The 14,101-nt window shown below is 36.8% G+C and overlaps 1 protein-coding gene across 1 annotated transcript in view; it reads left to right on the top strand.

Annotated features, from left to right (window-relative positions):
* Zswim6 (zinc finger SWIM-type containing 6) overlaps window positions 1-14,101 on the top strand; it is a 191,178-nt gene that overhangs the window by 64,506 nt on the left and 112,571 nt on the right. The gene's annotated exons all lie outside the window — the stretch shown is intronic.

Below are 14,101 nucleotides of genomic sequence, written 5' to 3'. Positions count from 1 at the left end.
AAACAAGTGAAGAGGGATTTTCACCACCTCCTTTGTCTTGCTTCCTTCATGGCCCTGCCCCATCTTCTCCTTTTCCAAACTGTTTCTAAACATTGGAATCACCTAGGGACATCCTCCCTCTCCTCCCCTCCCCCCTCTGCTGCAAAAGTAGATGCTGGGTCCTATTCTCAGCTATAATGGTTTGGAAAGTCAGGGGCTGAGTCCTAAGAATCTGTATATTTCTTGAGTTATGTGGGTGAATTTGATCCTTAGAGAGATTTGAGAGCTCCGGGATAGGTGTCTCATCCTAACTTTTGGAGTTCTGGTCCTAAGTCATAGGAGTCAATATCAGTAGCTGAACTGGTAGGACTTACATGAGAGTCAGAGTAACAGGTATCAGGGATTCCTGAACTGATAGGTACAGCTTTAGGAGTGAGAGAGCAGTTGATTGAACTTAACCTGTAATCATTCTATTGTTAGTGTTAGTTTCTATAACACCATTTAAAATGTATTAACTTAAAAAAATTACATGACGATATATTAGCTTTTTTCCTCTTTATATTCCCTTTAATTTGTAAATTGATGGGAAGCTGTGTTTGAAGATAAGGTGTGTAAACTGATAACTCCCCCCAGAGGGGAATAATAAAACTGTACATTGTCACATAAGTGAATTAATTGGTTTTTTCCTAAATAGGCCCTACAATTTTCATTGTAATGGTCCATCTATTGGAGTATAGTATTTCCTTAGTTTCTTTCATCTTTGCATTAATAGGAAAAATATAAACATATTTTGGTGATATTTCTCTTTAACATTCTTCACCCCCCTTTCCCCCTACCCCCCCATCATGGAGAGGCTAATGGAGTTAACAAGGGCTGACTCCTTAAGAGGAGGAAGGAGTGATGGAGGAGGTGGCATGTGAGCGGAGGCATTAAAAGATGGAAATGGATTTGAGTTCAGATTGGTGTTTTCTGCTGTTGGGAGGATATTCCAGATATAGGAAAATGTGAGCAAAGTCAGCGGGCATGTTTCAGAAACAGCAGGTCTCACTCCCATGGGGCCAAAGTGTAGGCTTCATGAAAATACTAGAATAGAAGAGCAGATTATGGGCAGAGTGTCAAGAGCTTTAAAATCATTTATGTTTGGACTTTATTCTCTGTGTCATAGTTGCTATAAGGAAATGAGTTGAGTTTAAAATGGAAACTTCATAAATATAATTATAGCACCACATTTTACTTGAAGATTAAAGTCTGAGTATATTTCAGAACCTTAAAAGATGCATATGTTTAGGTATCTGTGTGACACAAGAAAAATAGCTTTAAATCCTTTTTTAAGAATTGTGCTGGGTGGAGTACATTGTTGCATTTACGAAAGTTCTTACAATATATCATACTTGAATTCATTCCCTCCACCATTCTCTAAAGGCTTACTTTTGACATCCTGTCTCTGTCCTGTGAGATATTTGGGGCTGCTGTGAAATAAATGGTAGCATTCTTATTCAGGGAATAGCAGAAGTGCTTTAGGACCTTCTGCATCTCATACTTTGAGGCTTCTCCTTGCTTTGGCAAGAATGTCTCCTCCTTAAACCCTTCCTCCCTTCCTTATTAAAACACAGGTAGTTTGAATCTTATGTCTGAAAATTTGTGTCATTTTGCTGTTCTACAGGGAACACCTTTCTAACCTTATGAGGTCCTATTCCATACATTGTATTTTGTTGTTTTCAGCAAGTGATCCATATTGCATATCACTGTCCTCTAATATCTACTTAAAGTTGAAAACAGTTGTGTACTTAATAACTTAACATACTTAAAATATGTACTTATATATCAACATGATGGTTTACATAAATGTGAAAACTAGGAGTTTCATAGGGACCTGGTTTAGTAATCCTTAACAGACTTGAAAGAAAGGTAAAAATTAGTTGAAAGGACTAGTTCATCCTTATTCTTGCTCACTTTTTCTTAAAGAACATTCTATAGATATTATGTTAAAAGGCAGAGTTGTCTATAGTTACGATCACAATTTTGCTTTAATATGTCAACATTTAAATTTTTTCTGGTAATTATATTAAGTTTTTATAAAGAATAAAAGTTCCTGTCATAGTTGGTCAGAAGTAATGTTTCTGGAAGGATATTATTTTCAAGAATATATCCCAGAATTCTTAAAAGCAATCCAGTTTGGTTTAAAAATAAAACTCCCCAGACCTGAAATGTATTTGTACTAGATCTTGTCTATGCAAACAAAACAAAACAAAACAAAACACTTTCTTTCTACAAGTTTTAAAAATTATCATTGATATAAATAAGTGTAGCATAAATATTCCATAAGCCTCATGTTAATAAGAGAATTTACTAAATATGATAAAGATAATATTTTAAATTAGTGAGGAAAGATAAATTCAGTCAGTGTTGTAATTAGTGGATATCCATCTAGGAGAAAAAAATTACAAACCCTAGATACTGAAACATAAAACTGAAAATATAACAAGGAATATTTTACAGAATTCTTGTATAAACTATATAAGAAATGATAGCCCATGTCAGGTACAATAACCAGAGGACATAAAAGAATAGATTGTTTATAATTCATTTATATAAAAAAATCCCTGAATTTTTGTGTGGTAGAAACCACCACAAACTAATTTACCAAACTGGAAAAACTTTCTGTAAATCGTATCTCAGATAAAAGACTAATTTTTTTAGTATACAAAAAGATTTTTCAACAACTCTCATCATAGAAAAAGCTTACTGCCTAAGCATAAAAAGCTCTTCCAAAGTAGTAAGAAAGTGAAGAACCAGTAGAACAATGGGCAAAAGGATGACTGAACAGTTCACAATGAAATAGGAATAACTCTAAAATGTATAAAAGACACTCAACTTCATTGAGTGTAACATAACAGTATAAATTAAAATTATACTGAGTTACTGTTTTTCACAGGTCTGTCAACAGTAGTTAGAGCCTGGGAGAAGATCTGGAATCTGGGGTCTCTGTGAAGCAAATAGCCTGAGTGGCATGAGGGAAATGTACATCTTCAGGCACCACTAGTGGAGGCAATGGCACAGCCTCAGTGGAGGGCAAGTGTGGGGACTTCTCAGCATCACCGAGGCAGGTGTTGCCTTCAACCTAGCAGTTCTCCAGCTACGAGTATAGCTTAGATACGATAGAAGATTTTCACGACACTGTTTGTAACAGCAAAAAGATTGGAACTTACCCAAATGCTCAGATATAGGGATTGTGGTGGAATTCTATGCAGTTCCAAAAAAAAAAGATTAAGCAAAATAGAGATGAGCATTGTAATGTTTACTATTTGTGTGAAAAAGGGAGAAAATAGAAAATGTTTGTACTTCTTTATATGTAATCAAAATACTGGGTGAATACAAGAGAAATCGAACTGGGCATAAGAGGGATAGGCTGGAGGGACATTTTGTCACTATAAACCATTTTTTCCCTATGTTTTGGACCATTTGAGGTATTATTTCTTTTAAAAAATAAGTTCTAAAGGATAAATTATGAAGGAAGGGTCTTGAAAAATGAAAATTCAAATATTGTTTTAGAGCTTGGGGAGGGGGGCGGTGTGTAGCTAGGTGGTGGAATGTCCATGCTTAGAATGTTGGAGGCCCTAGGTTCAGTTCCCTGCACCACGAAAAAATGTTTACAAAATGCATTTTAATAAAATGTTTCCTTGCTTAAAAATTAACGTTGCTTTAGGGAGCCAAAACTGGGCAGTTTAGTAGGAGCATATGTGTTTAATTAAATTGCCTCTTCAGCAGTATTAAAAATGAGGCATTTGTGATTTGGTAAAATCGTGTGAGAGAATGAATTGCGAAGTCGGACCGAGAAAGGAAGGGGTTAAAAGTGTGTTGCAGGTAAAGGGTTAAGGGCATTATGCAAGCTGTTAAGTAAAAAGGAAGTGCATTACAAAATGCTGAGCTCAGGAGTCTGGCTGCCAGCCAAGCCTTTGCTTTCCTCACTACAGCTGAGGGCTTTCGAAGCTTCCCACCAGTGGGTTTGTCTGAACTGTTTAGGAATGCGCCGCGGTCGCCAGCTGACGTCAGCGCCGCCAGTTCAGCTGTCGGCCAGAGCCAGAGACTGACAGGGCGGGGAGTGGGATAGAGTGGCACACGGTGTGGCCTGTATATGAGTGACAGCGAGGGGGAGGAGCCTCGTAATGTGACTGACAGGGCTGGGGCACTGCAGCCTGTGGGATTGTGTTGGGATCATAGATGTTCTTTCTAATAAGGAGGGATTTTTTTTTTTAAGTCAGGGCTCTATATTACTTCTGCTTAGTAAGTGTCACCAGAAATTAAAGTATGACTTAACTAAATTTTCAAATTTCAAGGGCTTTTTTTTTCTTTTTGAGAGGAAGGGTGAAACAGTAAAAACTTTGGTGATTTTTAACAATGGGGACTAAAAAGGTGACTTTTGCTGAATAATGAAGGTCTCTGTTTTTCTTACCTAAAGCCAATTTTCATTTCAAAATTGGTACAGTTGTACAAAGTACAACTTTGTAAAACAGATTAAAAAGTAGAAAAATTATGTGGAAAACCTCTAAAATTGAATGTATTTCTATTAAAACTACCTTTGAACATGACAGCTTTGGGTTATTGCTACTGATTTTTCAGCCTTTAAAGAAAAATATGGGCTTTTTCTTGATGACATCTTACAAGAATCATGGTTAGAGCTGTATTTCCCCTTCCCCCAATCCTGTTTTCATAATGGTTAATTTTACTGTTAAAAACATTTTTTCTTGGCTGTTTATCAGATCAGTTTTTTTTTTTTAAAGTAATATCCACGAGTTTTGTTAGGTCATCTGGTTCTTAGTTAATGTGAGTTGGAATCAAGAATGCCAGTTATTAGCTTTTTTGTGGAGGGGATATATGGGGCAGCAAGGTGGGGACGGTGAGCATGAAGTGCTGTGCAGGTTCACAGACAGGGATCTAAAAGAGGCTGCTGAGCTTTCTGGAAAACTTGGTTCTTGATCAGGCCAGTAAAGGAGGATGAGTGCCTTCCGAAGTTATCTAGTGTAGTTAATTTTAATAATCTGGCTTTGAGTAACTGTTTCAGGGACCCAAAATTTATAAAAGTGAGATTATTAGGACTTTTGATAGAGGAGTATTTAAGTTTTAGCCTTCCATGAGAAGGAAGACATAATGCTTATTTGTCCTCCTTCTTAGAAAGTTTCTTCTGCATTAGCTTGATCATTTCCTTAGGCAGCAATAACATTCACTTTATGGGGTCAGTCACTATGATTTCACCAATGGGTAGCAGCCCAGTTAAGGTAAACTCAGACTACACATCAGGAAGAAAAAAACTCAAAAACTCAGGACCTTTTTTGGCAAAAGGTAACATGCTCAGCCCCAGATTACCCAACCATTCAACCCTAAATTAACAGTTGTGCAGAATTTAAAGGTATTCTGAGTTGTGAATAGTATCATAACAATTGCTGTATTTTCGTTATATAGCATATCAGACTATAACAATTCATATTTTTCACTTTTGGTGATAATATATTTTATAAGCCTAATGATGTTTAAAGTATGAAGCTCTTCAGTATCTGTTTGTTACATTGGACCAAATACTAAGGTCATTACATGTAACACATGGAGTATCCAACAGGAGTGTTTGGTAGATTGAATTAAGAATGAAGTATGAATTCTGCTTAGTTTGCTTTAGTCACCAGTTACACGACTGTCCATTCACTTTCAATCTCATTGTGTCTTGTTTTCCCCAGAAGGAAATGCTTTTAATTAGTTCCTTCATAATAGAACTCAAGGTAAAAAAAAAAAAAAAGCTAGAAGTATGAAAACTTAATAGGTGATGGTCTGGTAAAGATTCTGACTGGGCTTTCCATCTCTCTGCTTGTCTGTAGCACCCTGGCATCCTTTTATGAAAACCTCCTTGGGAGGCCTTTTGCTCAAGGAGCGAAGTTGTGAGGGCTTTCAGTGTGTATTTAGAATTATGGTTTCCTTTTTTCCTTTGTTTTTGCAAAAACAGTTATTAATTTTTCCAAGATATAATCTGCTCAAAATACAGAATGAATGATTACATTTTGTTGTTGATGAGTTGGTATTAGGTTTCTTTCCAAGAAGAGTATGACCTATTTAATCAACTGCTTTTTTAAACTTTATTTAATACCAGCTAAGGTGAACACATTTTACATTATAAAGTGTGGGAGCACAGCGGAAATTACCACCCTGTAGTTTTGATGTTAGTGAAGAAGATACCCCTTAATTGGAAGCTTTTGCCTAAAAGCTGAAGTGTAGTTTTCTGCCCCGTACTATATTTTAGGGAGTTTCAATGTTGTCTTTAATAAGAACCCTTTAAAAATTAGTTCATTTAGTTAACACATGTTTTGAAAGATATCATCTGCATTGTCTGAATCCTTGTAGGTTGCAATAACAAAAGTTCCTTAACCGGATGGTCTATAAACATTTATTTCTCATAGTTCAGGAGGCTAAAAAAGTCCAAGATCAAGGTGCTAAGATTTAGTGTCTGCTGAGGGTTTTCTAGTTCATTGATGGTGCCTTCGTGCTATGTCCTCATGTGGTGGAGGTAAAGGGTCGGTCCCTTTAACCTTTTTCATAAGGACAGGTAATCCAATTCATGAGGACTCTAGCCCATGCCCTAATTATCATCCAACAGTTCTACCTTCTAATACCTTCACCTTAGAGGTAAGAATTTCAACATATGAATTTGGGGGTGGTGGACACATTCAGACCATAACATACATTTTCTCCCATAATTATTGTATATTCAGTTTTTAGAAAATTAACCAAAGTCATAACTGGAAGTGTAGAACAGCTTCAAATAACCAATATAACCACACAGAGTTGATTTAATTCCAGCATACAAGAAAAAAAAAATGAATTTTTTTAGCCTTTTCCCATACTCCTAGTAAAATCTATAGTTTCTATTAGATTGTTTGAAATTTTGGACAAAAAATGTAGATTCTTTACCATTGCATCCAATAAATCATATGAATCGAGACTGGAACCTCTATGCTGAGATACCATGATAAAAAGAGAAATACTATTACGTGTGTGGTGCACACCTGCAATCCTAGCACTTGGGAGGCCAAGGCAGGTGGATCTTGAGTTTGAGGCCAGACTGGGCCACATAGCAAGTTTGAGACCAGCCTGAAAGGTACAAAGTGAGACCTTGTCTTACAAATGAAAAACAAAACAATAAAAATAAAAAACAAACCCCTAAGGATGAAGTGAATCAGGAATAGAATTATTGGGTAGGTCAGAATTATAATTATCATACGTAAGACTTGACATCTTGTTTATTGTGAAACAGGTGGGAGGAAGAACTTGGCATGGGAGAACTTTGTTGTACTCAGTAAATATGCCTGGGAGGTAAATAGAATGATTGTATGTGTTTCAGAGGAGTGAGCACCCAATACCTTTTTGATTAATTGATTTGTAAGTATTTCTTTGCTTATTTTTTAGATTCTTTTTCCCTCACAGATTTTGGGAGGCTTAAAGAAAAAGACAAGATATAGGTTAAGCATTTCTAAGTCAAAATCCAAAATACTCCAGAATCTGAAACTTTTTGATGCCACAGTAGAAAATTGCACACCTGACCTCATGTTATGGGTTGTAGTTAAGGTGCAGGCACATTGAAAAGACTGTGTACAGTTACTTGCAGGTTACATGTATAAGGTGTATATGAAACAAATGTATTTCATGTTTAAATTTGGGATTCCTCCCCAAGATACCTTTCTATGTATAGGCAAATATTCCAGAATCTGAAAACATCCCAAATTCAAAACACTTTTGCTCTCAAGCATTTCAGATAAGGAATACCCAACCTGTAGAATAAAATGATAAAGAAGAAATGGAAAGCTGAATAATTTGTCATTTGAGTAGTTTATGAAAATAAAGTAGTGCACAGCTGTGTTTTGGGAATAGTGCTAAAATAGGGACATTGTTTCAATGTCAGTTACATTTGTAGTATGTTGTTTAGAAGGTTTGAAAGTTGGTGTTTTGTGATGTTGTTATTTGTTTGATTCCATTAATACACCCATTATAGGTCTGTCTGTGAGTTGTTTTTCTGGTACAGATCAGTCCAGACTTCCTTATATGGTTCTCCTCAAAACTAGGTACACATTTATGATAGAATCACCTAATAAATTTTTGACTATGAAGCAACAAATAATGCCTCACTTGGTACTTCTCTGTAAGTAGTTGAGTGATCCAAATATATGGATTAGATTGGATTGGAAATGCTGGGTTTAGCCCAAGGTAAGACTTTATTGAAGGTGGGAAAATGGCACATAGGGTGACAGAACCAAACATTTCTAGTAATGGGGGCAGAAATGACCCAAATAATAAAAGTACAAGAAACGTTGAACACTGTGTGCCTCGCTCTATCTAATGCCTTCTGCCTTATTTTATTTTAACTTTAATCCTCACAAGAAGGCCGTGAAATAGATGGCAGTTGAGTCTTTGCTTTAGAGATGAGGAAACTGGGTTGTAGGGAGCTTATTACTTGCTCAAGGATATACAACTAACAAATGCCAGAGTTGGGACTAGGACCCAGGTTTGAATTCATGCTCGATCCAGGTTTGGACGCAGGTTTGACCTGACTCAGTCACTGTTGTTCATGCTAGAACACAAAACCAATAGTTGTTTCTGTAGGCTTTTATGGAGTAATGTGGAGCTTAGAGAAGTTAATGTGGCAGAGATCAAATAGGGTTTTGCTTGTTGGGTTAGAAGCTGAAATGTAAGAAGTACAACCTTTGAAGTATTTTGTAAGTCCTTCATATGTTAGGAAGGCAGTAGTATTTTGATGTGTGGCACTGGGATATTTAGGATAGAAACACTGATTCCTATGTATGAATGGTTGCAAGGATAGATACGAAATGAGAACTGTGATTGGTTCTAGACCCTATTTCTCTATAATTCACAGAAGTCACAGTTAAAATATAGTATCACTGGCTGGGGTGTAGCTCAAGTAGTAGTAGAACTCCTGCCTAGTAGGCTCAAGGTTCTGAGTTAACTCCTGGCACAGCCAAAAAAAAAGCATCTCCATCTTTTTAATGTCTGCTACTAGGTGAACTTAAGTCAGTTAATGTATTATACATGCTACATTCTACTCCAGAAGGAATAGTTACGTCTTTAAAAATATAAAACATTTGTCTTAAACAACTGAGAACTTAAGGGCAAAAGCCTTCATAAAATATTTACCAATGAGAGGTAATGGGAGCTTAAGTTATTCAAGATAAGTTTATCAGGGCTTGGAATACCAACAGTCTGATGTTACTGTAAATTCAAAAGTCACAGATCATAATCTAAATCTAACCTTCTTATATGTGGGGTAGTTAGAGAAGTATGACAATCCTGGGAATCACTGGAGACAAGAAGGGCTGGATAGAATTATGTTCTCTGTACCCAGGCTTGCAGAGCAAAAGACTTTCATTTTTTGTTCAGTTAATCCACATTTTGGGAAGGAATAGGGAGGAAGGAAACAGAAGGGTTTGGTTCTCATAGTGCTGTTTTACCTTCTAACTCATTGAGGCCTTCTTAAGATAAGCCAGTTATAGTAACCCTTGGAATTGGCCTACTATTGAAACTTCTCTTTGTGTAGCTCATTTCCCCCCTAGAAACTATCAGACTTTTTGAATATTTTAATAAGAATTTTAAATACTCCAGAAATAATTTCCAGGAGCCACAGCCTTTGATATCATGCTATTTTTTGGTCTTTCTTTTATCTGATATATATCTGTCAGAGCCTATATACCTCTGACCTCCTCCTGGGGTGTATAACATCCTTTTCTTTGGATCCTCAGAAACAATGAGTGACCAGCAGATAAGTCTTTAGGTAAATGATTATGACCTCATGCTCATGAGATATGAATCAAGTGTTTGATCTTTATATATCTGTCTTTCTTGAAGACATTTAGTTTAGCTGTTCCCCCTCTTTTGACTTCATGTAGCCCACTAACCCTAGCAGCTACCTTGTTAGTGAACACCATTAGATGACAAGACTGGATTGAAAAGATAGATTGACACACATAAGTTGCTAAGACTAAGAGACACAAAGTCCATGTAAAAGAACAGAAATTGAGGGAAGTGAAGACAATGAATTAGAAGGATGGACGTGGAAGAACAAGGGATAGTGCATACCTTAATTGGCATCTGCCATGTGGATTAAGTGAAATTAGGTTAGAAATGTAGTTGTAGAAATGAAAAGGACTCACAGTTCACAAAGAGTTCGTTACTTGTTCCTGCTAGGAGGTTCCTGCTTCAATATATGTTATCTACATTGAACAGGTTTAGAAGATCACTAAACAAAAATTACTCAATTGTGTCAAGTTAAATTACTCAAGTTCAGTTCCAAAGTGGATTTTTTTGAGTAGAAATAGATCCAGGTTCCCAAAGAAACCTTCACCTGGGAAGAAAAGATGTTCTTTTCTCATAAATACCTCATTTAGAGACTGCTTAGCCCATTTTCTGCTGCTGTAAGACAATACCACAGATTAGGAAAGTTACAAACAGTAGTATTTTGTTTAGCTGTGGTTCCAGAGATTGAGAAGTCCAAGATAAGAGGGGCTACATTTGGTGAGGGCCTTCTTGCTGCATTAAAACATGGTAAAGAACATCAGGGAGGGAGGGATGGAGGGCTTGGGCTTGTGTAAGACATGAGAGGGGCAGCAAGAGAATGCACTTTTTTTTTTTTGGGCCATGCTGGGAATCCAACCCAGAACCTTGCCCATGCTAGCTACACCCTCGGCCTCAAGAATATGGTTTTATATCAGAACCATTCCTGCCGTACCTAACCCACTCCTAAGATAAGGACATTAATTCCTTCATGAATGTGGTGGCTTTATGACCTAATTAGCCCTTAATAGTTCCATCATCCCTCTTCTCCCCCTTTGTTGGGCTATACTGGGGTTTGAACTCAAGGTCTTAAGCTTGCTGGGCATGTATACTATTACTTGAGCAATAACCCCCCCCCCAACCATTTTTGTTCAGTTATTTCTTAGATAGAGTCTCACATTTTTGCCTGGGGCCAGTCTTGGAACATGATTCTCTTAACTTACACCTCCTGAGTAGCTGGGATTACAGGTATGAGCCACCATACATGACAGGACCCACTTCTTAATACTGTTAAATAGGAAGTTAAACTTCTACATGCATTTTTGAGGAGACATTAAAACCTTAGAAGATATTGTTATTGGTTACAAGGTCAAAATTGTAGAATACAGGAGTTGGAAAGCCTAAGAGACTGTGATGGCAATGTGTAAGGAGTCTGAAAAAACAAATGAAAAGAAAAAAAAACTAGCTAAAAAAGGTCTGTGGTAGCATGTGCCCTTCTTGATGCTCCAGTTTTTAGGTAATTAGATACTTACTCTTAATTTGCATGCTTAAGAAGGATGCTGGCTTTGTTTTGAGATAGAGTCAGTCTCTCTCTCTCTCTCTCTCTCTCTCTCTCTCTCTCTCTCTCTCTCTCTCTCTCTCGCCCAGGCTGGCCTTCAACTTGTTATGTTTCCTAGGTTGTCCACAAACTTGTGATCCTCTCATCTCAGCCTCCCAAGTTCCGAGAACACAGGCATGCACCCCTACCTGGTTAGGACTTTGAATATCTTTTTTCTATACTTTAACTTGCTGTACTCAAAATTTTTGAGAATGGGTGACTTGTTTGAAGTAGATTGTAGATAATAACAGTTTTGCTACATAAGCAAAATATGTGATTTTTTTTTTTAGAAGATGCAAGAAATATCTTCAAGTCAACTGAAAACAATTGGAAATTTTACAGAATGGTAGTTTTAGAATTGGAAGTTACTTCAGAGATGATGTAATCATTCCATTAATTTATAAATGAGAAAACTGAGACAATGAGAAATTAAGTAGTTTTCGGAGCTTTAAATATCTAACAAATGAAGAATCAGAACCAAAACTGCAGACTTTTGATTTGTAGGCATTCCTGTCACAGGCACCAGTAAAGTGCTTTGAACAGGGACTGTACTAAAGGAATAGAAAATGACATCTGCTTTTTCAGGACTTACAAAACCTATCCAGGGGTTTTGAAAGGTTCAATAATTTTAACCCAAAGAAGGAGATACAAAATCTTATTTTTATTTAAATGGAGCCTACTGCCTTGCTTGGTGAATGAGGAGGAAAGACACAGAAACAAATGTTTCACAGGAAAGTGGTATTCGTTACTATAATGGTAGAGACAAGGGGATGGCCTTTAAGATACTTTAAATTGTTCAAAGCATGGATATAGTGTTATTATTAGAGAAGTAATGTCTAATTTACTAAGACAGCCTTGCTTTTGACATATCAGCTCCTGTTTATAATTTAGTTGGGGTATTTTTCATGCAGAGTGATGAATTTTCTACCAGGAAAGCCATTGCAGCCTATAGAATAGAGTTGACTTCTTTGCCCTTTGTAGTTGATACTATCAGCAGGTCTTGGCTTCTGCAGTCACTCATTGGATTTGGCTGCTCAGAGAAGTTTACAAAGATTGACAGATAATTTTACCATTATCTTGCTGGTTATATTACTGTTGATAGTATCACATTCATTTCAGTTCTCATGAACCCACTGAATAAACCTGTGCTGTGCTTTGGGCTCACTATTAAGTTGATTTTGTTTTTCATTTGTGGTCAGGGGTGCAACATTTAGATGTTAAGATTAAGCTGTGCTCCCAGTTTCCAGTTATAGCTTGTATTACCCAGCAAAGTAGCCACTAGCAACATGTGACTATTTAAATTTAAACTAATTTAAATAAATAACATTAAAAGTTCAGTTCCTAAGTGTTGTTTTAGGCGCTCAGTAACTAGATGTTTCTAATATGTCTAAAATGTTGACAGCTCAGGCATAGAACATTTCCTAACTGGAGAATGTTCTAGTAGACCACTGATCTAGAATATCTTTCCTTTTCCATGCATATAAGCGTGTCTGGAAGGCTTCTTGTCCTGAAGGATATGCCTCTAAGGCAATGGTAGTTTGTAGCCTGTGCCCTCTGGTTGCATTAATTATACAGGAGAGAATATGCAACAAGTATCGGTGGTGGTGGGTGGGGGTTGATCTTGGCTAAAGTTAAGATGTGCAACTAGGTTAGAAGTAACCATGGTTTTATTAATACAAAGATCTTAGAAACTGAAATCACTAGATCTGGGTTGAGATCCAACTCTGTCCCTTACCAGAAATGTGGACTGGGCTAATCATTGAATACTTTTTAATTTTTTTAGTTTTCTTCACTTGTAAAATGAAGACTGGTGTGGGTATCAAATGAATTGGAAACTTCTTTATAAACTGTGAAGCCTATAAATATTTTTATGGTTATTGCAGGAACTAAGGCACCAGAATTTTAAATTTGTAACAGTAACTTTTAAGTTCCTTCATCTTTGCTTGGAGGGCATCATATTGAATTAGTTGATACAAAGAACTGGAAAATGACCATACAAAAAAACTGACATGTGCTTTGGAGATTAGCAAATTATCAAATGACAATATAGAATTAATTTATGGATGAGGTTAAAGAGCTACAAAATGATACTAATTCCTCAGCTTCTTACATTAAAACTTTCAGAAGAAACTTTTGATAACATTATTGACATTTCACTTGCTTCTAGACCAGAGTGACTCATTTAACATCAGATGGAAAGAAAGATCATTGACAGTAAGGTTTTAAAATATTTTCTACACCAGAGTTTCTGGTATTTTTACCGAAGTGTACAGCTTTATTCTGATATTGCAGAGAGTTATGGCATGGCATTAGGCATTATCCATGCTAAGTTGCGGTAGAACAGAGGGCTGGTGGAGAGTGTGGTAGGGAATGGAGGCAGGTAGGCATTAGATCAGTCTGATTTGAGCACTCATTAAGAAGCCATTATAGAGCCGGTGGAATGTCTCAAGTGGTGGCATGCCTGCCTAAGAAGTGCAAGGCCCTGAGTTTAACCCCAGTACAGAGGTTCCATTTGTGCTAGTTTCTCACCTTAGATAAATAGACACTAAGTGACTGAGGCCACTTTTTGCTAGTGAAGAGTACAAGTAGAATCTTCAGCAAGTGATATTGCTACAAATCAGATGTCACCATCCAGATGGCAAATTTCACTTTATTTATTCCAACCCTGTGTTCCACTGTCAGTGGGATGATTATCTATGCATT

The sequence above is a fragment of the Castor canadensis genome, chromosome 6 (assembly GCF_047511655.1).
Source record: "Castor canadensis chromosome 6, mCasCan1.hap1v2, whole genome shotgun sequence".
In the NCBI taxonomy this organism is placed as follows: domain Eukaryota; kingdom Metazoa; phylum Chordata; class Mammalia; order Rodentia; family Castoridae; genus Castor; species Castor canadensis.
The sequence above is the reverse complement of the archived record's forward strand: the minus strand, read 5'-3'. Positions and strand labels throughout refer to the sequence as shown.